This window comes from Pinus tabuliformis, chromosome X (assembly GCF_031772625.1).
Source record: "Pinus tabuliformis cultivar Carrire ecotype Pingquan chromosome X, CPIR1, whole genome shotgun sequence".
Lineage (NCBI taxonomy): Eukaryota > Viridiplantae > Streptophyta > Pinopsida > Pinales > Pinaceae > Pinus > Pinus tabuliformis.
In genome coordinates, this window is record NC_142308.1 from 1,627,072,465 (window position 1) to 1,627,080,178 (window position 7,714).

A 7,714-nucleotide genomic window follows, 5' to 3' on the forward strand; every position below is an offset into this window, starting at 1 on the left:
GGTAAGAAAGACACTTAGCCTAGTTGGGAGATATCACAGTTCGCTACCCTAGCAATGCGAAAGGACTTCTTCCCTTGGTTAGGGTTGCGCGGAAGCCAATTGTACCCTTTCACGAAGGTACTAAAGGGTGGAACAGAGGGTTAAATGACTTGCATGAAGGCATGTCTAGCTGGAATAAACCAACATCACAACCATCTCAAGGGTGCAGAAACTTGGTTCCAGCATCCCCCCATATTGCTTCGAGTAAGACTTCAGTCCACGTTCTGCAGGGTGATGCTGAAAGGGCCAGTAGTGTAGGGATTTGTTTGGCTAACTAACATTAAACCTGGGTCAGGCCCCCTCAAGCCAACAGTGAGTTCATACAGAGATATGTTCATAGAGGCCTTCTTCATGTCTTCAACAATATTGTAGTCCAAAGAGGGAAGACTCACTAAGCTGTCCAGGGGAAGACTTGTGTTTGTATCATCTAGTGGAGTTTTCTGAAGTGAGTTGCTTGTGGAATTATCTTTCATTGGAGTTGTCTTCCTGGACTTGCTTTTTGTTTTCTATGTGGAGGGTACCGTGGATCAACTTTTCTAAACAGTTTCTTGAATTTCTCTTTCAATATCTCAATCATAGTAAGATCCCCTTTGTTACAGGGAAAAGTGTCTATATAGAACTGCTCTATCCCACTAAGGTGTGACAGCTGCCTTAGAAACAAACAGAGAAAAGCTACTTTCATTTTTCCTTTACGAATTATAGATATAGAGGAACAGAAAGACCAACCTCTGTCTTGCGCTAATCTCCTGATTTGATTCCCCTCTTCTTTGATAGTATTTAGCTACCTGCTCTCTTGCACGCCCAGCTTCACAAAGTACCTGTAAGATCACAGAAGCATAGCACTATACAAAGACATGGATCTATAATCATAAACAATCTAGGATCAGATGTAAATTGACCATACAAATGTAATAAGCATTAATGACACAAGAGCATGGAGGAAAACTTGAATAGCTTTTATTGATAAAACAAAAAAGAGCCAAGAGGAGTTACAACCGGTTGTTCTGACCTAGCATCAACTTCCCAGCAAAGAAGCCCCTCTTCACCTCAAACAAAGCTTAGATCACCCAACAATATGATGTTTGTCTCAAGAAACCAACATCAATTCCTTACAATATGCAAAATTCCAGCCTCTGGATCTCTGGGATGAGGGATCCATATATAGATGTCTGTAACGGAGATGAGTCAGCTCATGGTTTGATTAGTGTCTTCCCTCTGATAGTTCTTGCTTCCACTTGGAGATTGATGGTCTCTTACTCATCCTTGGTCAAATTCAGTGAGGCAAGTGTCACAGTAGAAGATTCTGGAAGTTTCCATTGCCTCTCCACCTTGCGGAATGACACTGCCATTTGTCATTTCTCGCCCATCGCACCCCACAAAAGGGATTTTTGAAATGCAATGCACCCACACAGTGTATTTAGGTGAGATGCAATGCACTTAGCCAATGGAGCAGCTGAAATGATCCTGTTTTGACCAATTCTGAGCAGTTTTTCATGGAGAACTTCTCGGAGAAGCTGTAATCTGTTGACCTTGTTCCTTTAGGGGTTAGAACAACACTTTTAGGGACTTAGGGGCCCTTGGTTTATGGAGATTTCATGCTTGGGGTTGTAGGGCCCAAAAATGTCTATAATAGTTGCCCCCTAAAGCATGAGGTCGTTAATCTTTTGGTGTCGGGTGAAATGCTTTATTATGAGGATCCGAAGTTCTTTCAATGTTGGGAGGAGACCTATAATAAGATACAATACAATACATTATCTTCATAATATTTTCATGATCTAGCTGAGGAGGGCATTCCCATGCTCAGCTTTATAAATTCATTTTCATGTACATAGGACAGACAATCGTCTGAGTGTAGACTGATGATTCTGATAGAGCCATCATCCTTTTGATTGGATGATTATCTGTGCGGCAATGATGTACATTTGATATCTTTATTTCCCTGAATATATATCGCAGCCCAGATGAATGAAACTAGATCCGAGGTCTTCAATCTCGTTCGATCTTCACTCGAAGTACAAGTCGATCCATGTGAAAGTTGTTCTAGAGTTGAACATGGAAAGACATCACCTGATTACCAGCCAATGATGTAAGCTATTAACAGGCGTGAGAGGAATCACTGATAATGATAATGAACCTCAAGGTATTGCAGTATAATTCACGTGGTGTGAATAAAGGACTTGGCGTTGAACACCACGCAAAATCTTTTGGTCGAATCTTTCGGTCGAAGGCCATTGATGTAAACCTGTCGTCGGAAGTGAGAAACTTGCCATTGAGGTATGCAAGCTTCAAAGTACTGAATGGGGTGTTCCTAGATCAAATTCTTGGATAATGAACTGATGTCGACAAGAAGTGATCCGTCACAGGAGGGCCTTAATGAATCCCACATCAATGACACGGAACAGAGCAAATGATTTTAATGGAGGTGAAAACGATCTGTTGATATAAGGTTCAGGGTGGCGGTCATGAAAGAATGGAGTATAAATGTATGGTAGTGGGTGAGACACAGGTGAATTCTCTGAATGACTTCTCTTAAACATATCGGCGACACTGATGTGATGGATTGGTAGCATTAACCCCAAATGTGGATGGTGTGATGGGACCATGGTGATGTGACCAGTGAATGAAACAACCCAACCCGACTCGAACACGGAGTGGAAGTGTCATGTTCAAGAGCGACTTGCTACCAACAAAGTTTCTTCAAGTTTTCTTCCCAATTTTTCCCCAGTCATTGCTGACCAGTACCTCTTTATTTTTGTCAAGCTTGAGGAGGATAACATATGCTTTTTCTATAATTTTCCCTTCGGGAAAACCCATCGCTATGTTTTAACGAGCCTAGCGATAGTGAAACTCGTTCTCGTCAATCGAAAAGTTTGTCGCTATTACACTTTTAACGAGTTTAATGACAAAGATAACTCAATCCTTTTCAATTTTAGAGAGTCTGAAAAGGAACGTAAAGGTAACTCCAAAATTCCTTTTTCGTCATCTAATCCCTTAAGTCCGAAAAAGTATAAAACAATACAAAAGGGATGAATTTTCGATACTTTTAACGAGCCGAACAAAACAAGCGCTCGATCTTTTTGTGTAATAATCCCTCAGGCCCAAAAATATTAAAATTTAGAGGAGGGATAGCACTTCCTGTCCCTTTAACGAGCTGGAGAGGCCAATGGCTCGGCAATCTTTTCATATCTTACGAGTCAGTTGAAAAGAGCTTAAAGGAGACTCATATTTTGAGGAGCGAGTGATAAAATGGGTAGCAGCTGATTCCAGGTAAGGTTTGGAATTTTCCAATCACGGCAGTGTTACAAGGATGGCTAGTGAAATCACTCTTCGCAGCTGTTCCTCAAAATGGGTAAACAATCAAATGGAGGTGAATGATCGGCCGATGCAAAAGTGGAGGTGATGGTGTAAACATGACCAAGGCTTTAATGGCTGAAGTACTACATTCACGATGGTTATTTACCAGTGAATAGTTCATTTTTTAACGAGCTTAAACGCGGGGGAAACATTTGCTCATGTCTTATGTTTATTTTTTAACGAGCTTGAACTATGTGCTAAAACTGCTTGATGCGGGTTTATTTTTTAACGAGCTTGAACCTTGCGATAAGACTGCTCGATTAATCCAGTCATGTGATAAGAATGTCTCATATAAAACCGACAACTTTTAGATGTTTTCCCCACATCCTTTCTTTATGCAAGTTAGGAAACGACCAATCCACCGGTAAATAACCATCGTGAATGTAGTACTTCAGCCATTAAATCCTTGGTCGTGTTTGCACCATCACCTCCACTTTTGCATCGGCCAATCATTCACCTCCATTTGATTGTTTACCCATTTTGAGGAACAGCTGCGAAGAGTGATTTCACTAGCCATCCTTGTAACACTGTCGTGATTGGAAAATTCCAAACCTTACCTGGAATCAGCTGCTACCCATTTTATCACTCGTTCCTCAAAAGACGAGTCTCCTTTAAGCTCTTTTCAAATGACTCATAAAATATGAAAAGATTGTCGAGCCATTGGCCCAACGCACCCACACAGTGTATTTAGGTGAGATGCAACGCACTTAGCCAGTGGAGCAGCTGAAATGATCCTGTTTTGACCAATTCTGAGCAGTTTTTCATGGAGAACTTTTGGGAGAAGCTGTAATCTATTGACCTTGTTCCTTTAGGGGTTAGAATAACATTTTTAGGGACTTAGGAGCCCTTGGTTTGTGGACATTTCATGCTTGGGGTTGTAGGGCCCAAAAATGTCTGTAACACCCTTGACTTCTCAAGTTGTATTGATTGTTTTGTTTTGGGGGCTCCTTCTTGGTGGTTGTTTTATTATGGGAAATGTTTAGACACTGATACATTTTAACAATGTGCCCAGAACTTGGAGCTTCATTAGATGCATCATCCTCTTCATCATCTTCATCTTATGGCTGAACCTGCTCACTAGAATTAAAATGATATTTCATCCTTGAAGCCACGGAGTCCATGAATTGGTTCCAATCTACACAAGTCTTCTCTGGGTGTCACTCTTGGTGGAAATCATAGAGGTTATCCTTACCAAGTAGGTCTGTTTGGAATGCAACATTTGAAATTTTCACAGATTTATCCGAGTGACTACTGTTGCTACCTGATGTCACATTCTTTCTACACACAAAACTGGAAGGTCTTCTGCTTACTACTGTCTTGCTTGTCCATTTCTTGAGCTCTTCTACTTTAGTTGTCAAGGACTTGAGGAGATGAGTAAGGGTCTCAATTTCACTTGTTTTGTTTTCCTTTACCTTACAGTAGTCTGGGACCTCCTGCCCATGTCTTTGGAGTCCTTCACTGGTTCATCATCTATGATGTCTCGAATCACACATAGGTCTCTCTCCACATCAATTGCTTCTTGGAAATTTTCGGACAATGTTGGTTTCACAGCTCACTTGACAAACTATGTAATTCTAGTTGACAATCCAGATGTGTAGTAGTCAAATGTGATGGGGTCATAAGGTTTAGTGTTTGTAGTGAACTTGTTCAAGATACAGTTAAACCTCTTGTTGAAGTCTTTCAATTTTTGTTTTGGCTCCATCTTAAGACTACCCAAATATTTTAAAAGCATGGTGGGGGTTTTGTCATCAGCAAAATTTTCAACGAAAATTATTTTTGAACATCCCCCAATTCTGAATGGAGTTGATAGGAAGTTTGTGGTACCATATAGTTGCTTTGCCATCCAAGTTACATGGAAACAGTTTACATGGAACATTGTCATAATGTACCTCAAATGTCTGTAGATGTAAGTAGAACATGTCTAGATGGTCTTCTGCCTTCACTTCTCTATTAGGGTCATACTTTGTTAACAACTTCTTTGTGTGCCTTGGCATATTGTGCAAGACATCATGGAGTTCCAATGGGCCCTATCTCATCCATTCCATATTTTTATCAGCCATATTGTCTTCTTCTTCGTACTCCTCCTCTTCTTCTGAATAAAACAGTTCAACCTTTGAATCTATTGGTTCATCTCCACCTTCGTCTCCTCCACTGCCTTCCACTCCATTACCTCTGTCAGAATCTGAGCCCAAGAGTGTGTTGTTAACTTCTTCTCCTTCTAGGAAAACAGGAGGTCCCTCTTCGATCTCCACAACTTGTGGCATCTCTTCAAGAGTGGAGAGGATTACTTCTTCAACAGATGATACTACAACTCTAGTGGGTGTAGAAATTTTTCTTCCTCTACGAAGAGGGAAGATTATGTACTCCTCAAATCAATCCAAAAACTTTAGAAAATTGATGGGTCATGGGAAAAACTAAGCAAAGGTGATGATATGAAATTTATTTTTTGGGTTTGGGAGGTGAGGAGTAACCAAATTCAGAGTTGCATGTGGGAGAGAGGGAGTTCATGTTACTTCCTTGATCAGCTAATGGATATGTAGGGTTGAGAGGAAATTCAGAACTAACGTCCCTCATTATAGTACCAAAAATGTTGACGATGTTGGATCTGCCAAAATTCAAGGGATCTCCCTGGTATGAAGTCCCAACTAGACCTCAAATCGTTTGGTGTAGGAGTCATAGATGGGAAGGTGGCTTGGTTGGCATTCTCTTATAGATTTCCCTTATCTCTTGCTTTTTAGCCCATTAGAGTGTTATGCTTGTAACTTCAAGAAGGAGAGGTAAGTGTGCTCGGTGAGTGCGTAATGTAAATCTGTGTCTGGGTTTGTTGAAAATAGCAACAAGAAATGATAAATATAGAAGTGATAAGTTTAATACTGCTATAAATAGCATTTCGAGATACCTTCCTATTTTAGTTAGTCCCTGAACTAAAACAGAGAAGTAAAAAATTTGAATTTGATCTTAGCAGCTGTTTTTAAAATAATTAATTAATTCACCATGAGTTAATTAGTTGCAGAAAATCAAACATGAAGTCTATGTGGGGACATGCAAAAGTTTCTCCATTAATTGAGGTATTTATCCATCAGTTAAAGAGATAAGGATGAGTTGTAATTAGCTGGCTCAGTTAACTAAGTCAAGTCTAGTTAGATTAATTCAAACCGTTTGTTGAATTAATTTTGAGTTCAATTAGTTAATGCATGCATGCATGTAACTGCTACACTTCAGATAATTGAATATTCTCTCATCAATAACTCATGCATGTCAGTTCAGACAGAGACCCAGTTGAGATCAGATGGAGGGATAGTGTACTATCAGTTGCTAGGATATTCCATTGTGAATATCCCTTTCATGCAGAAGGAATTATTTCCTTGAGGATTGCGCAGTTACTTCTTCAAGTTTTGTGAGTGTGATGAGGCCAATTCACACATGTGGCATCACTGGACCCCAAAAAAAAACAAAACAAGGAAATAGGAGGCTTAGAGGGCTTGAGGAGGACGTACACTATGTCTATTCAATCTGTGAGCTGTATTGTTTGATTGCAGAGAGAGCAGGATAGCTTGAGAGCTGATTCTTTTTGTCACTTGAACATATTTCCACTTGTATGATAATATAGAGATTTGGGTTTTAGGCTGAGGCTTTCCTCGGGTTATTTCTTCTGTGTTATGTGTCATTGATTTCTCATCCTTAGTTATATGTGTTCTCATTGATCTTTCTCAATTCGATTAAGCTTCCGAAAAGTTTGTTGTAGAAGTAGATCTTGTATTTTTCTTTAGTCTATTGAATAATCTTTTGATCTACAGTGGGAATTTCTACATGGTATAAGAGAAAAGGTGATCAAGGCGAATAATAGTATACAAGAAGGGAGAAGTTCGAAGTTTGAGGTTCCTAAATATAGAAATCGAGTTCTTATCACATCTCAATTTCACCAATGGTGTTCAACGGTTTAAGAATCGAGTATGCCCTTGATGGCAGCTCGAATTATATATCCTGGAAGGATCTAATGGAAGCAATATTAGGGGATAACAGTCTAAAGAACTTTATTGATCAAGAATTCCCGAAGCCGACTGATGCTACTCAATTGGCGGAATGGAAGAAATGTGTGGCTAGAGCAAGGAGAATCCTTCTGGAGGGAGTTTGATACCACATAATCTCAAGTCTACATGGGAAGGAGACACCATTTTCGATGTGGAAAACATTGAAAGATCTAAATCAGAATAGTAGCAATCAGAGGAAGTTGGCACTAAAAGACAAGCTTAGGAAAATCAAATGTGAAAATGGAAACATGATCTCTACATATTTGAACAGGCTCACCACCTATAGGGAT